This window comes from Cyprinus carpio, chromosome A15 (assembly GCF_018340385.1).
Source record: "Cyprinus carpio isolate SPL01 chromosome A15, ASM1834038v1, whole genome shotgun sequence".
Lineage (NCBI taxonomy): Eukaryota > Metazoa > Chordata > Actinopteri > Cypriniformes > Cyprinidae > Cyprinus > Cyprinus carpio.
This window is the reverse complement of record NC_056586.1, coordinates 25,061,119-25,078,464: the sequence shown is the minus strand read 5'-3', so window position 1 is coordinate 25,078,464 and position 17,346 is coordinate 25,061,119. Positions and strand designations below refer to the sequence as shown.

At 39.3% G+C, this 17,346-nt stretch overlaps 1 pseudogene; it reads right to left on the bottom strand.

Annotated features, from left to right (window-relative positions):
* Positions 1 to 2,081: 2,081 nt before the first annotated feature.
* LOC109063807 lies at positions 2,082 to 12,292 on the bottom strand (annotated as a pseudogene).
* Between the last annotated feature and the right edge of the window lie 5,054 nt (positions 12,293 to 17,346).

The window sequence follows — 17,346 nt, the reverse complement described above, 5'->3', positions numbered from 1 at the left end:
AATTTCCTCCATGATGGGAGAATGGTCACAACAAAAGTCACCCAGTTCATTTAAACAGTGGAAAGATTTGATTGCATCTCTGGAGATGTACATTTCCTGATAATCGTATTGATATATTTAACAGTTTCCTCTTTGTTGTAAGGAAGCAGGTTTCTATTGTGTATCTTTTAGATCCCGTAAGAGAGCCTGATTAGACTCCCACACTGACAGACCATGAGAAAACGAAAAGGAAAGGAAGGTCCATCAAATGTCCATTTTTTGCTGTGTAAGCGCTCATTCACAGCTCTCTGATGCACAGGCAGGAAAATGGAATATATTGCCTTGAATATTTACGAGAACTTTTTGAGTTTTATTCATCATCTACATCTCCATATATACAGGTCAGAAACTTTAAGATTTTTTTTGCCAAAATAGGTCAAATGCATTTATGTTTGGTTTTTATACAGGAAAGGATGCACATACTAGAGCCGCTAGCTGTTCCTGAACACTCAGATTGAAGCAACAGCAGAAGACTTTCCCCTGATACAAGCCCAACTCCTCTCTGAAGATCTGCGTGCACCATCATGGCGTACACTCTGCATGCTTCTGTCACATCAAATGCCACACTCTCTCAGGTCTTCCCCTCATAGAAAGATCAGGTTGCCCTGTTTCCAAAGTGCTTCATATATGCAAGTTTCCCATCCTTGGAAACCCTTTCTTCCAGTCTGTTCCTGTATTCTCATTGTACTTTGTGTCTTTGATGCTGATATCTGTGGCCGTCAGGAGAGTGGTGTGTACATAATTGGAGTGAGAGTCTTGGGAGAATCTCATGCCACTCCTAATAAGATCGACTCTCAACATCTTCTCCAGAAAACAGCGGCTGAGGGATCCAGCAGAACACTGGGATGTGGCAACATGATGAAGATGCTCCTTGATGACTTCAGGGTGGGCAGATGAGTCCTATCGGCCAGGACTTGATCACTGATTCTCTCTCCTGAAGTATTCCTCCTTGCTGTGGATCATTGAAGCCTCGTACCTCTGTCACTCCGATGGACCACACTCAGAAGGGGCTTTTTCTTTTTTTTTTTTTTTGAGATCAGCTGCTGCTGGTCTGGCAGTTGATTCCAGATGAGAGCAGAGGGAAGCAGATTCCCCACAATGAGTTGTCAGCAGCATGTCCAAGTGAAGAGGGTCTCTTTAGGTCGACGATACTCTGTAAGAGGGAAAGTCTCACGGGTTCGTATGAAAGGTTAAGGGAACGCGTACCCCTCCCTCACGAGACCGAAGTCAAAGATAGAAACCATTCGACTAGTCTGTAAGGATCTTGGAGCGATTCATCACTGAAATACTGTACTTTCCACACATGTCTGTTTGTGCAGGGCGAAACAGACCTGAAGAAAGGATCTGAAAGAGTGAGGGTCTTTGGTCCCTTGTCATCAGATTGATCTCTCTGAATAGGAAGGTGGAATATGATGAGCGGGACGTCCGGATTCCTATTTCACCATTCAGCCCAGTCCAGGTGCCTTCTGCACACGAGACTGGTTTTTTCAATTGCCAGCACTCCCTGTATGTGTCAGCACAGTAATGCGAACGCCCGATGGAAGTAGGGAAGCGAGTCTGTTTTGTCCTTGTACAAGGGTAAAAGCTCTGAAAGTGCAAGGACTATTATGATCGGTGTCGTATCCTAGGTCTGTTGTGCTATTACACCCTTACGGATTGTGTCTTCAATCTGTCTACATCGTGATCTATAAGGAGTATTTACTGATCTTCCACTCTGGCACTATCTGGGAGGTTAGATGTCTCTGTGTAATGTCGATCATTCAGCAGTGTTGCGGTTCCTGCGTCGAGTTCCCATCATACAGGATCTCACTCTAAACTTCTTATCTCAGCGAGAAGTTGTTGTCTAAATGTGTGAGGACTTCAGGAGCTTGAAATTAAGAAATACCACATATAATGTGATGTCAAAGAGGTACAGTTTATTAAAAAGATCAAGAGCTAGACGTCTAAGAAGGGAAATCTTTCAATACGATCATGTCACTGAGTAAAAATGGTAATAGTAATGAAATCCTTTGCAGCATGAAAAACCTTGATATTTTACCTGTTCAGCAGGACACAGCTTCCTCCACAAAGTCCTGTGGTTGAGTCACAGACTCATCAATGTCATTTCTTGACAACTGGTCTGTTACAGCTGGTTTGGATCGCAGGACTTCGCCTTAAACAACATTGAGTAAACTAAAGATCCATAATATGACATTAAATTCTGTTTTAAAAACTAAGTGTAATTCTGTTAAACCATTTAGTGGTGAGTATGATAGAACATATTGAAGTTGATAGTTTGAGGGTTGAGAAAATGCCGATAAGAAACAATCCCACACCACACACCCACACACGCCAACACACACACAACAACACAACACCACACACACATATCCTATCTAATCAAGTATTACTTGGCAAGCATCTCAATGGAATTAACACAAAAAATTGGCGCGCAAAAAAATAAAACGTACCTTTCATGTGGCGCTTTTATTCCTAACTTCAAAGAAAACATGCATAAATAGTAGATTGTTAGAAAATTGAATGTCATTATTTTATGAAAAATTCGTCCTGATCAAAAAGAACACACAATAATTGTTTATTAGATGTAAAGATATTCCTTTGTTGTTCAAACACTACATAAACCACTAAATAACAAATAAAAATCCAAAGGTCATTTTTCCGTGCCATTTTTGTGCATAACTTATTAAAACACACATAGATCGTGACTATTATCGTGATTTAAAAGAGCCCAAATCACCAAATAAAACAAGAAGGAATTGTTGGGGCTTACTAAAATGAGCGAGGCATTACTTCAAGTTCAACTGTCAAATTAAATCACTGCAGATCACATGTTGGGGAACATTAACAAAAAATAATCATTCTTCTTCACTACCTTACGTCACCTCCGAGATATTTGAAGTCAAATAAGACAGATATGAAAATTTCCCTTGGCACACAGAGATTTTCATAAACTTTTATCAGCTATTTCTCAGCAGGGACTGTTCAAAGTAAAACAAAAAAAAAAATTCCTAAAAATACAGACAAGTTTTCTATCAAAATTGAAACCTACTTATGACTCTCCTGATACGTTTGGAGTTCTGAGATATATTTTTTGTGTATGTCACTCAGAAAAAAAACACACACTTTTCAGGGAAGCAAAATGCCTCAGGGCTTAAGGGTTAATTTCATTATTAATCTAATGATATTATTAAGCTACTAATTTTTATCAGACGCATTTAATTGGGATATACTGTGCTGCCATTTTTTATGCAAAACCATTAAGAGACCACAAGAGGTCATCCGGATACCATAAACAACTGTGTAACTGTTACTCTGCCTTGGGTCTCCAGCCTTCATTTATGGTGGATGAGCCACAGTAGCAAGTCACTCTTCTGGACACACAAGCTGGGTCATCTGCTGATCTGAGCTTCCTGCTGGATGTGAACTGTAAACAGAACAGAGGGTAATATTAATCTTGAATATTCATCCTTTCTGATGCGAACCCCTGAGCAGGCCCCATGGAATCTGCATCTGTAACGCTCAGGCACAATGGACATTACTATAAGTTACATATTATCCCACCTAGGCTGTTTGCTTAATTAAGTATTTTGGCTAATTTGAGCAAGGTGATTTACTAACTAGAGTGCCAATCTCTCAGTTCTGTACTTGATTATTGAAGTTGGTGGGGCCCGGGTTTTCATATTGTTTTTGCTAACATTGTTACGGAGATCATCCAGCGATAAAGGATTAGTTCCATCAGAATAAAACCCTGATGTCATCCAAAATGTTGAATGTCTTCTTCTTCAGTTGCATAGCAATTTAAGTTTTTTGAGGAAACATTGCAGGATTTTTCTCCAATATGGAGTCAGTGGTGGCCAAACAGGCTGAAGGTCCAAACTGCAGTTTCAAGCACGATTCAAAGGGTTCTACACGTCCCAGCTAGAAGTAAGGTCTTGTCTAGCCAAATCGGTTTTTTGTGGTAGGTGTCACAGTATTTAACTGGTGTTGAACATAGGAGGCACCAGGAGGTCACTGCGTTTCTGTTTGAGTCACACGGCTTTGTGTTTTGTTGGTGCATGTGCTCTCCGGTCTACTGTCGACACGCCCATCTTGTTTACCTCACATTATTGTTTCAGTGCTCTACCTGGTCTCCGCGTCCCTCCGCTCGTATGTCTCCCTATTTATTCTCATTGTGTTGCAGGCTGGGCTGGTTGTTGTTAGATGTCGTTGGTTTTGTGTTCGTAGTTACACCTTTTTATGTGCTTTCTCGGTTGGTACTGCTCTGTCCGTTCTGCCTGCAGGTTGTGCCTTATTCCTGGCCTGGTTAGCCTGTTTTCCCCTTGGGGTAGTTGTTGCTAGTTTGTTTGTGTTTATTATTACACTAAAGCCCATTTCTTCCGCACACTATAGTCCTCGCCCGTCGCCCAGACAGGAAGGCTGGGAAAACCACGGGTGTGAGCCCTGTGTGAAGCTGGATGAAACTGCCAGTTTGACCTTCAGCCTGTTGGCACACTGAAGAAAATTATATGGAGTAAAATACATGTTTTCCTCAAAAGGCCTTATTTTTTTGAAGAAAGGCAGCCGATGATTACAGCTGTATTGGCATGACAATAGAAGGGGCGTGAAGTTAAATATCAGGAAGGTGAACCTCAAATGACTTCAGTGGTAATGCCATAAGCACGATGGGCTACAGTTACTCGTGCCTTGTGTCTGCTCAATTCATTCATTTCTGGTGGATGAGGAGGGGGGGGGGGGCGAGGTGGGGGGAGGGGGGGAGGGGGGGGGTGGAGGGGGGGGGGGGGGGGGCGGGGCCATAGAGCAGTCCACTCTTCATGGACACACAGTGGGCATATTGCATAATCTGAGTCTCCATGCTGGATTTGGAACTGTAACAGAACGGAGGTGTCTATTTACTTCTTTGTATAGTATTCGTATGAGATGTTATGTAGGTAAAGCTGGTACGCATAAGCAAAAACAAATGTAGAGACATCCAAATCAGATAATAAATTACCAATTAGGTGTTTCTCCAAAAAAATCAAACCATAATGTATAAATGAAACAATTTTATATACCGAAATTAAAAGTAACAACCTGAGTTCCTCGCGTGTCCCACCCTAAATTCAGGGGAGAGCAAATAGAGCAGTCACCTTCATGGGACACCAGCTGTGTTCTGGTGAATCTGATCTCTCCTGCTGCACTGCAACTGTAATACAGCAAAAAGAGGCTTGGTTGACATCAAACTGAAAATTAAAGTGTTTCAGCGGCAAAGCAAACAGTTATTTTTGAGGTCCACTGACGAGGGGTTCACAAAAGCGACCAGAAATTGATTAATGTAAATAGTGGTCAGTTTTTATTTCCATGTTGTCTCCCTTTAATGTGAGACGTACCTGGCATCCCGCGAGAACCCAAAAAATCTCACCCCATATTGTTTTTTGACTTGATTCATTCTGTCCTCAAGGAGCTGCACTGTGCGTCTTGATTACTCGTTCTGACTCTGGCTGCGGCATAACAGAATCCGATTTACACACATTAAACTAGAAATGTAGGTACAATAAATGCTTATGAACCAGTTTAAAATGTTGCCTGAGGGTAAAGTGAATTTAGTCAGAACATCTTTCATTATACCAGTCAGGGTTTTTGTTAAAGGCACCCCAAGAAAAAGCTTACATCTTTAAAAAATCAAGGTGCTCTCGTGCCATGCGAAGAACCTGTCCTGTTAGGAGTATTAGCGTTTGTATTTTGTACTAATGGTTCGAGAAAGAGCCTTTAACCATTGAAGAACTTTTCTGGTCATCAAAAGGCTCTTGGGATGAAAGGGGGGGACAAGGTTCTTCAGATTATTATAAATGCGTAAGAAAAAGAGATGGTTCTCAAGATCCTAAAAGTGAGAGCTCAATTTCTTTTACTTTACAGATTTGAGATTAGTGTTGAATTTCCTTTCCTTCCTCTCCATGGAGAATGGTCACCCAGTTCATTTAAACAGTGGAAAAGATTGATTGATTTCTCTGGAGATGGACTTTTCCTGATCATTTTATTGATATATTTAACAGTTTCCTCTTTGTTGTAGATGCAGGTTTCTTTCTGTATCTTTAGATCCCGTAAGAGAGCCTGATTAGACTCCACTGACAGACCCAATAGAAAACGAAGGAAAAGGTCCAAATGACCGTTTTTGCTGTGTAAAGCCTCATTAACAGCTCTCTGATGCAGCTCAGAAAGTGAATATATTGACATTGAATATTTAGAGAACTTTGAGTTATATTCATCATGTACAGTTCTCTTATACAGGTCAGAAACTTGAAGATTTTTTTTGGCCAAAATTTGTTCAAATGCATTTATGTTGTGGTTTGTACAGGAGAGGTGCACATACAGAGCCGCTAGATGCTCCTGAATGCTCAGATGAACAAAGCAGAAGACTTTCCCCTGATACAAGCCCAACTCCTCTCTGAAGATCTGAGTGCACAATCCTGAGTACACTGATGCTTCTGTCACATCAATGCCACACTCTCTCAGGTCTTCTCGTAGAAGATCAGGTTGCCTTTTTCCAGTTGCTCATATGCAAGTTTCCCCATTTTGAAAACCATTTCTTCGTCTGTATCCTTCTTCTCATTGTACTTTGTGTCTTTGATGTTAATCTGTGCCGTCAGGAAGTGTGTGTACATCTGAGTGAGAGTCTTGGGAATCTCTCCACTCTCTGCTCGACTCAACATCTTCTTCAGAACAGCGGCTGAGATCCAGCAGAACACTGGGATGTGGCACATGATGAAGAGGCTCCTTGATGACTTCAGGTGTGAGATGATCCTATCGGCCAGACTCTGATCACTGATTCTCTTCCTGAAGTATTCCTCCTTCTGTGGGTCATGAAGCCTCGTACCTCTGTCACTCGATGGACACACTCAGAGGGGACGAGATCAGCTGCTGCTGGTCTGGAGGTGATCCAGATGAGAGCAGAGGGAAGCAGATTCCCCACAATGAGGTTCGTCAGCAGCATGTCCACTGATGTCTCTTTGGTCGCATCCTGTAGAGTCTCACTGGTTTGAAAGTTTAAGGGAAAACGGTACTCATCCAGACCATCAAAGATGAACATCACTTCATATTCATCACTGAAAATGTCTATTTCTTTTGTTTCAGGGAAAAAGACGTGAAGAAGATCTGAAAGACTGAGTGTTTTGTCCTTCATCAGATTGATCTCTCTGAAAGGAAGTGGAAATACGAGCTGGACGTCTTGATTATCTTTCCCTTCAGCCCAGTCCAGGATGAACTTCTGCACAGAGACTGTTTTTCCAATGCCAGCGACTCCCTTTGTCAGCACAGTTCTGATGGGTTTTGTCTTGTCGGGAAAAGCTCTAAAGATGTCACTACATTTGATCGGTGTGTCCTCTGTTGCTGATCTCCTGGATTGTGTCTCAATCTGTCTCACCTCGTGCTCATTACTGATCTCTCCACTCTCACTCTCTGTGATGTAGAGCTCTGTGTAGATCTCATTCAGGAGTGTTGGGTTTTCCAGGAAGGTAGGTTTCTCATACAGACACTCAAACTTCTTCATCAGATTTGATCTAAATGTGTTGAGGACTTCATGACTGTAAAATTAAAATACCACATTATAATGTGAGTCAAAGAGTTACATGTATTAAAAAAAGAGCAGACGTCTAATGAAGGGAAATCTTTCAATTACTGATCATGTCACTGATAATAAATGATATAATGAATCTTTGCAGCATGAAAACTTGTATTTTACCTGTCAGCAGGACACAAGCTTTCATCAAAGTCCTGTGGTTGATTCACAGACTCATCATATTTCATTTTCTTACAGACTGGTTCTGTTACAGCTGGTCTGGATCGCAGGATTCGCCTTAAACAACATGAAGTAAATAAATAATCAAATAATATGACATTAAATTCTGTTTTAAAACTAAGTAATTCTGTAAACCATTTAGTTGTTGTGATTATCATAGAAAAATATTAAAGTGATAGTTTTGAGTGTTGAGAAAATGCTGATAAACACACACACACACACACACACACACACACACACACACACACACACACACACACATATCCCACAGTATCATAATCAAATTACTTGGCAGCCTCTAAATGGAATAACACAAAAAAATGGCGCAGTAAAAAAAACAACTGTACCTTTCATGTGGCGCTTTTATTCATAACTTCAAGAAACATGCATACAGTAGTAGATTGTGGAAAATTGAATGTCATTATTTTCAGAAAATTCTCCTGATTAAAAAGAACACACAATAATTTGTTTATTAGATCTAAAGATATTCCTTTTGTTGTTCTAACACACATAAAACCACTAAATAAATAAATAAAAATCCAAAGGTAATTTTCACGTGCCATTTTTATGCATAACTTTATAAAACACACATAGATCGTGAATATTCTCTTGATTTAAAAGAGCCCAAATTCACCATAATAAAACAAGCACAATTGTTTGGGGCTTTGACTAAATTTGAGCGAGGCATTACTTCAATTTCAAAACTGTCAAATTAAATCACTTGCAGTTGGGGAACATTAACAAAAAAATCATTCTTCTTCTACCTTACGTCACTCCTGAGATATTGAATGTCAAATAAGACAGATATGAAAAATTTTCCTTGAGCACACAGATTTTTCATAAACTTTTATCAGCTATTTCTCAGCAGGAGAATGTCCAAATGTAAAAAAAAAAAAAAAAAATCCTAAAAATACAGAAAGCTTTCTATCAAATGAAACCTACCTTATGACTCTCCTTGCTACTGTTTTGGAGTTCTGAGATATTATTTTTGTGTATGTCACTCAGAAAAAAAACACTTTTCAGGGAAGCAAAAATACCTTCAGGGCTTAAAGGGTTAATGTGATATGATTATTATTAACTAATTATTTTTATAAATAAATGCAAACATTTAATAAATATTGGTGGGGTGGGGGGTGGGGGTTATATTACTGGTGCTGCAATTTTATGAAACCATTAAGAGTCCACAAGAGGTCATAGTAATACCATAAGCAACTGTGTACCTGTTACTCTGCCTTGTGTCTCCAGCCTTCATTTCTGGTGGATGAGCCATAGAGCAGTCACTCTTCATGGACACACAGCTGGGCTCTGCTGAATCTGAGCTCTCCTGCTGGATTGAACTGTAACAGAACAGAGGTTACATATTAATCTTTGAATATTCATCCTTTCTGATGAGAACCCATGAGCAGGCCCACATGGAATCTGCATCTGTAAAGCTCAGCACAACAGGACATTACTATAAGTTTTACATATTTCCCACCCAGTGCGTGTTTGCTTATTAATTATTTTGGCTAATTTGATCATACTTTTAGTTACTAATTAGAGTGCAATACTCTCAGTTCTGTAACTATTGATTGAATGTTGGTGGGAAGGGGGGTTTTCATATTGTTTTTGCTACCATTTTAAGAGATCATCAGCGATAAAGGATTAGTTCACCTCCAGAATAAAACCCCGATGTCATTCAAAATGTTAATGTCTTTCTTTCTTCAGTTGCATAGAAATTAAGTTTTTTGAGGAAAACATTGCAGGATTTTTCTCCATATAATGGACTTCAGTGGTGGCCAACAGGCTGAAGGTCCAAACTGCAGTTTCAGTGCAGCTTCAAAGGGTTCTACACGATCCCAGCCTAGGAATAAGGGTCTTGTCTAGCCAAATCGTAGGGTAGTGTCACAGTATTTAACTGGTGTGCCCTAGATGGCCACCAGAGTTCACAGTGTCTTCTGTTTGAGCACATGGCTTTTTGTGTTTTTGTTGGTGCCATGTGCTCTCCTGTCTACTGTCTGACACCGCCCATCTTGTTACCTCATTATTGTTTCAGTTGCTCTACCTGTGTCTCCCTCGTTACCCTCCTCGTATGTCTCCCTATTTATTCTCCTTGTGTCTGCAGGCCTGGGCTGGTTTGTTGTTAGATGTCGTTGTTTTATGTGTCGTATTTACCTGTGTGCTTTCTGTTTGGTACTGCTCTGTCCGTTTCTGCCTTGCGGTGTTGTGCCATATTCCTGGCCTGCTTGCCTGTTTTCCCCCTTGGGGTAGTTTTTGATAGTTTTGTTGTGTTCATTATTAATAAAGCCTCATTTCTTCCTGCACATTGAGTCCTCGCCTCATCCGAACCATGACAGGAAGGCTGGAAAAACCACTGGTGTTGAGCCCTTTGAAGCTGGACTGAAACTGCAGTTTGGACCTTCAGCCTGTTGGCCACCACTGAAGTCCATTTATATGGAGAAAAATCCATGTTTTCCTCAAAAGCCTTAATTTCTTTTTGAAGAAAGGCAGACATGAACATTTTGGATGACATGGGGGTGAGTAAATTATCAGGAAGGTGAACTAATCCTTTAGTGGTAATGCCATAAGCAGATGTGTACCTGTTACTCTGCCTTGTGTCTCCAGCCTTCATTTCTGGTGGATGAGCCATAGAGCAGTCACTCTTCATGGACACACAGCTGGGCTCTGCTGAATCTGAGCTCTCCTGCTGGATTGAACTGTAACAGAACGGAGGTTCTATTTAATTCTTTGTATCGTATTCGTATGAGATTTTATGTAGTAAAGCTGTAACCTAAGCAAAACAATGTAGAGACATCAAATCAAAATAATAATTACCAAGAGGTTTTTCTGCAAAAAAATCAAACCATAATGTATTAAATGTAATACAATTATTATATACCGAAATTAAAAGTAACACCTGAGTTTCATCGCTGTGTCTCCACCCTTAAATTCAGGTGGATGAGCCATAGAGCAGTCACTCTTCATGGACACACAGCTGTGTTCTGGTGAATCTGATCTCTCCTGATGCACTGAACTGTAATACAGCAAACAAGAGGGCTTGTGACATCAACTGAAAATTAAAGTTGTTTCAGAGGCAAAGCAACATTTTATTTTGAGGTCCACTGCCGAGTGGTTCACAAAAGGACCAGAAAATTGTATTAATGTAAAAGTGGTCAGTTTTGATTTCATGTTGTCTTTAATGAGAGTACCTGCATCCCGGAGAAAAATCTCCATCTTTGGTTTTTTGTACTTGACTCATTCTGTCCTCACGGAGCTGCACTGGTGCGTCTGATCTCCTCTACTGACTCTGACTGGAAATAACAGAAATACCGATTTACACACATTAAACTAGAAATGTAGGTACAATAAATGCTTATGAACCAGTTTCCTCTACTGACTCTGGAAATTGAAGAAGTGAATTTAGTCAGAACATCTTTCATTATACCAGTCAGGGTTTTTGTTAAAGGCACAGGGAAAAGCTACACTCTTAAAAATAAAGGTGCTTCGCGATGCCATAGAAGAACCCTTTTTATTTATTATTTTTTTTTTTATTTTGTCTAAGTTTTTTGAGGAGGATTTTTTATCTTATGAAGATTTTTTTTTTTTAAAAGGCTCTTTGTGATGAAAGAAGGTTCTTCAGATTATAAAAAGGTAAGAAAGAGATGATTCTTCAAAGATCCTTTGACAGAATGGTTCTTCTATGGCACCACTTGAAGAACCTTTTCAAAACACCTTTATTTTTAAGAGTGTAAAGTGAAAATGTTAACCAATTAGTCAAGTATATTTCACTTATGACTGTAATTGGACCGAGCAAGGATGCTCAAGAGTAGTTTTTACGTTTTGCTGCTTTTTTGCTTGATCTTTTTCTATTAAAGGCAGAGGGCTGGTTAGTTGCCCCACCACGATTACTTTTGTATGATCCATTTAGCTTTAGCTTTACCAGCTGTGGTTTGAGGAACGGTCACACCCTCATTTACAAAACAGTTGGACTACAATAGAATGGCAAATTGTCATTAAACCAGAATTAACAATAATGTCGACGGCTTCCTAAGTATGACTAGCATATAGATAGATAGATAGATAGATAGATAGATAGATAGATAGATAGATAGATAGATAGATAGATAGATAGATAGATACAACTGATTTATTATATAGATCACTCTTTTCTATTATATAGATCACTGAGTGTTATTCACAACGGGTTTATTGTTTCAGTTATAATACTCCAAACAATGCAGTACAACAAAAAAAGAAAAATCGTAGTTTTGAGTGAAAAATAGCAATCTGCTTTCGCGATTGATTTAATCTGACACAGATTTAAGGTTATGACATTTTACAATTGGTGTTTATCTACTAAATATAAACATCACGCGAGCTTCTGTGTATTTAAAAAATGACATTTCATACTTACTTTTTTAATGCGACAACGTGACGCAGTTTGAGATTAAATGGCTCAATTACTTTCACTTTGTAATGTCAACATGGAAGAAACCAAATTAGAGAAAACGGGATTCTGTATTAACGCCTCGCATTGATACACATCGGTGAGATGATGGGATATTTTCATAGGATATTAAAAATAGTCTCTTTAAGGACATTGTTTGGTAAATTCTGAAGAACAGTCTCCGCAGTCGTTTCAGCAGTACGCGATCTATTTGGCATGAAAGTTTAGTGACCCATTGTTAGACTTGAAAACTACACTTCCCCAAGCAGTGTTTTATCTGTTTAAATATATATCACGTGAAATAAAGATCTTGGCCTTATGATATAGATATATATTTTAGATAGCTATATGTGTGATGATCTACCCAACAATTATTGAAAATTTATAAAATGTTTCTAAATTAAATTTCTGATTTCTGAACTTTCACTGCTGTCAACTGTTCTATCACTGAAATGATGTCTTCAAACTATAATTTATGTCATTAAAAAAAGGAAACAATTTTGGAAAAACTCGTTTGTTCTCTAAAATGCCTGAGGTTGGTGGCAACATTTTCTTATCTTATTTTTAAAATAAGAAGAAATACTTTGTAACAAGATCAAATGTCTGGAATGGAGTTCTGGAATTACCTTTCAAGAAAAACTAATTTAAAAGACTCAATAAAATGTTTAAACCTATTATAAACTAACTCAAATCATACATCATAATAAATAAATTGAATAATTAATAAATGGCCTAGTGCAATAACAATCATGTTACTCCTTTTTATACTTTACCTCTCTTATCAAAACAAATTATGCATGAAATATTTAAGTAGGCTACTGTACGTTTGTTTTATTGTCCTGCGGTGCATCACTAGACTGCATGTTCTCATTATAACCAGAAGAGGGCGATATTGACTTTTCAAATAGTTTAACAGAACGTGCCTGGATCTTTCTTAAAGGTGCCATGTGTAAAAATTGAGGTAAAAATATCCAAAAAATGACCTACACGCATCAAAAGAATGAGAAGAAATAAGGGCGATGATGTCATTAAAAAAATGTCAAGTTATAGTGCTGCAGAGATATCAACCTTAATTAGCATTAGCATTACTAGCCACGGCCCGACAGGTGTCGTAATACCAGTTTCGGCCATGGGAGGCGATATGCGGGCAACATAATCACCAGCCAACCTGCAATACACGAATAACTCGCACGGCTTGTGGGCGTACTGGAACCTGATGTTCGGAATCACAAATCAAATCCGATAAGAAAAGGAGCCGAAACAGAGTAAACATCGGCACTGCTTTCCATCGCTGGAGACAAATGATGGACTTGAAAGAAATGAGCTTCGACTCCGAACTTGCAACATTTCTTTTGGATTGGTAAGTAAGATGCTGTTAGTATTTCGTTAGAAGTTTGTTTTATATGTTTGCGCATTTTTTTCGGGAAGTTATAACATAGAAATGTATCGAAGGCTGTTCGATAAACGTGCTAATGTTAGCGATGGCTAACCGTAGCTGCGTTTGATAGTAAGCTAGCTATAACTTACCCACAGATCCGATCCGGTTTTCACCTGTTATCTACCAAAGCCCGTCTCTACCAAGCTGATGCTAAAATGTAACATTACCTAAGAAGCTTGAAATGTCTTCGATGATAATGAACCCGAGAGAGAGAGAGAGAGAGAGAGAGAGAGAGAGAGAGCCGCCCCGGCCGCGCGCGCGCTCACTCACTATATTCAGAGCGGTCAAGTTTTTGAAAGCGTGTGAAAAGAGTCAATTGCGTGTGTCTCACGGTGAATGCTTGAGAGTTGGCAGCTCTGGTTACGTTGGTTGGCGCTAGCTTGGTCAACATCAGCTGTCTGATGTTGACCAATGATGTTGACAGAATGCTGTCTGTCAAATTAATTTAATTCAAATAATGTGTATATACAATTCAAAATGTAATATGAACAAAACGAATATGAACATATTCACTGGTAAAAGGTGAAGGGGAGTAGCTTGAAGATGTCATGTTTCAAAATCACTTGACATCACCCAACGTTCCTCTGGAGGCAAAACGTCCTTTAGGCTTCGGCTATGGCTCTAGGGTTGTTGTGAAGGTAGGGGCGGAGCACAGAGACTATGCCGTTTCTCGTTTGTTACTCTAGAGTAGACCAATTCACTTTATTGAGGCATACTGCCCCCATCTGGTATGGAATGTGGAGTATGACTTGATTTTTTTGCCAGACATTACACATGGCTCCTTTAATGACTGGTACAGATAACATGAAATAGAAAAGGTGCAGAATTGGAGCAGTCCATCTGAATTTCTTTTTCACGTTATATTTAAATATCATATCATTTTATCAAATGCACAGATAGAATACTATGGGAAGCCAAACAACCCAAAAGTGGGACGAAACAGCGCGGTATTAAAGTGTTCGCGCAGCGCTGACCGGTCATCGGCACGGCTTAATGGACCGAGCTGTGCGACCGACTCGACAGCGCCGAGAGGATGTGTTTAAGGCCCTGGGTCCACCAAAGCGTTTTTAGCCAGCTGAAAACACCAGGCGCTCTGCTGAAAACGCCCACCTGTGAGCGCTTGAGAGCGCTTTTTGTGGCGCATCCTTTGTTTCAGTTGAGACGCTTTGGTTGCTATGATACGGAATTTCCGCTAAAGTTAAACTGTTACTTGTATCTGATTTGGTAGATAATTTGTTTCTGACTAAAATACTGTGGATGCTCAGAAACCAGCAATATTAATTTATTTTCGTTGTTGCGCTTGTTGACACGTCGTTGTAACAAAATGACAGTTGTGGCAGTTGATTGAAGCGTTTTATCCAAAGTTGAACATTCTTCAACTCTCGGAGCGAGAAAAAAACGCGCTCCTGGCGTTTTAAAAAACGCGGCGCTCCCATTGAGAACAACTGAAAAAATACGCTAGCTGCGGGGAAAAACGCTTTGGTGGACACAGGGCCTAACAGCGACACCGACATGACAGCACGGCGCGAACATTACTCTTCTTCTAATAACGTTTTATGGCGGATGGCAAACCAACTTTTTGTGCATTCACCGCCACCAACTGGACTGGGGTGAAGCACTAATAAGTAACGAATATATACATATTTATATGTATTCGTTGCTTATTAGTGCTTCACACTCCAGTAAATACAACTTAACCACTGGTTTCTAGTTTTGTCCTCTTTTAGAAGGCCAAACAAAGTATTTTCGCTTTCACAACGAAACAGCGTCTCCACGACATGGCAGCGGCGGCAACAGCGAAAATAAAAGCCTTCTTTCTTTGTGTGAACATTTGGGCAGTGTTATGCAAATCTTCCCACACCGTGACGTAGATATGTGGGGGCGTGGTTAAACGAGGCGTTTTAGGAGGGCGTGGACAAGTCTTAACTTTTATAAAAAATATCTGTTTGGATTTGAGACTTTAGTCTTTGCAATTTTACAGATCTTCTATAATCCAAGAGCTTGTAACACTCCAAAGAGAAAGAAAAACTTGAAATTGCATCGTTTCCCCTTTAATGGTATTATGTTTCTACTTGTATTTATTAAAATTTTCCTTAAAGTTTTACTGTGGCTCAGTGGTAGAGCATTGCATTAGCAGTACAAAAGGTTGTGGGTTCGATTCCCATGAAACACACATACTGGTAAAAAATGTATAGTCTAAATGCACTGTAAGTTGCTTTAGATAAAAGCGTCTGCTAAATGCATTAATGTAAAATTTTCTTTGTAAACTGCTCACCCTTATTCTGTAGTCCGTCCTTCAACTTATTCCTTTCAACAGTATATTTCTTACAGTACATTATAACATGTTCAACTGTTTCATAAACATCACATACCTCACATAGACCTGTTGGATGTTTGCTTGTTAAGCACAATGTACTGTTCGAGCTTGTTTGCCTCAACCTGAACCTTGTAATTATGTTCTCCTCAGTTCCACTCCAACATGATACTCTGCCCTTACCCACTGTTTACTGTATTTTTTCTCCGTTCTTTTTTTTATTGAACACATATAAAGGTAAATACACACATTTACAGTTCAAAACATATTAGAACAACAAGCGATATAAACAATATACAAAGAACCATGATAATAACAAAACAGGGATGTGTCCAAGAGGAGGGAAGAGAATCTGTGCAAGAACACCACTGGGGATGGCAACCATTATGGCAAAGTCTTGTGGGTGGACAGGTATACAGGTATACCTGGCCAAATAATAATGTGTAACTCAGTTCATTTCATTTTCAACTACAATTTGTTTATACCTCTTTATGCCTGTCATGACTTTTCTGTTGGTTGTATTTTCATTTTTTTAATTTTCTTTTATTGGTGCCACCCCAGCAGCCACAGCTTCAAGGATCTCCTGTATCTCACGAACTGACCATTTCTCTGCTGATCTGAAGACATTTGAAAGAGACTGGTCTGGGCAGTGCTTAATAAACATAATACTGATCTCATGACTTGAATCGCATATGTGCCGACCTTGTCTCTCTAAGCATACCTTCACAACATCCACTGTCTTGTTCAGCCTGATCCAATACTCCATTGCATCTTTGTATGACATCGTTAAAGTACTGTGAAAATCGGCTAGGGCATACTAGAGTAGGTGATTTTGCTGAAATGCTGTTTTAAAATGTCAAAAACCAAGTGCAAATTATTGGTGCAGTCAACAGATGTGTAATTACATAAATTAATTCTCACTATATCACCTGCTTTCCCCATAAGCCTATCCAATATCTCCTGTGACTGCTCATGAATGGGAATAGCACGATACAGAGACATGAGATTTTTCCACTCTTTACAATTGATAAGGTTAAGCAAAAATGCCTGTTGACTGATGATACATTATGGTATTATTTTAACAGTGATGTATCAAATGTTACAGTAACATCTATAATGTGAATTCATGTTTGACAACGACATCAAGCACTCTTATTATGAAGCAGTCTTGTAATACATGTGAACACAGCAAGCAAGTTTGTATGGAAAAGGCATTAATATTATAAGTTTTTAAACACAATGTTGTCAGTGTTATACAACAATTTAAATCAACCCATTATTCACACTTTACTATGAGCAGTTTATGGTGCACGTGCTAAAGATATTTTGTATATTTATAAGCTGTTCTTCAGCTTCAG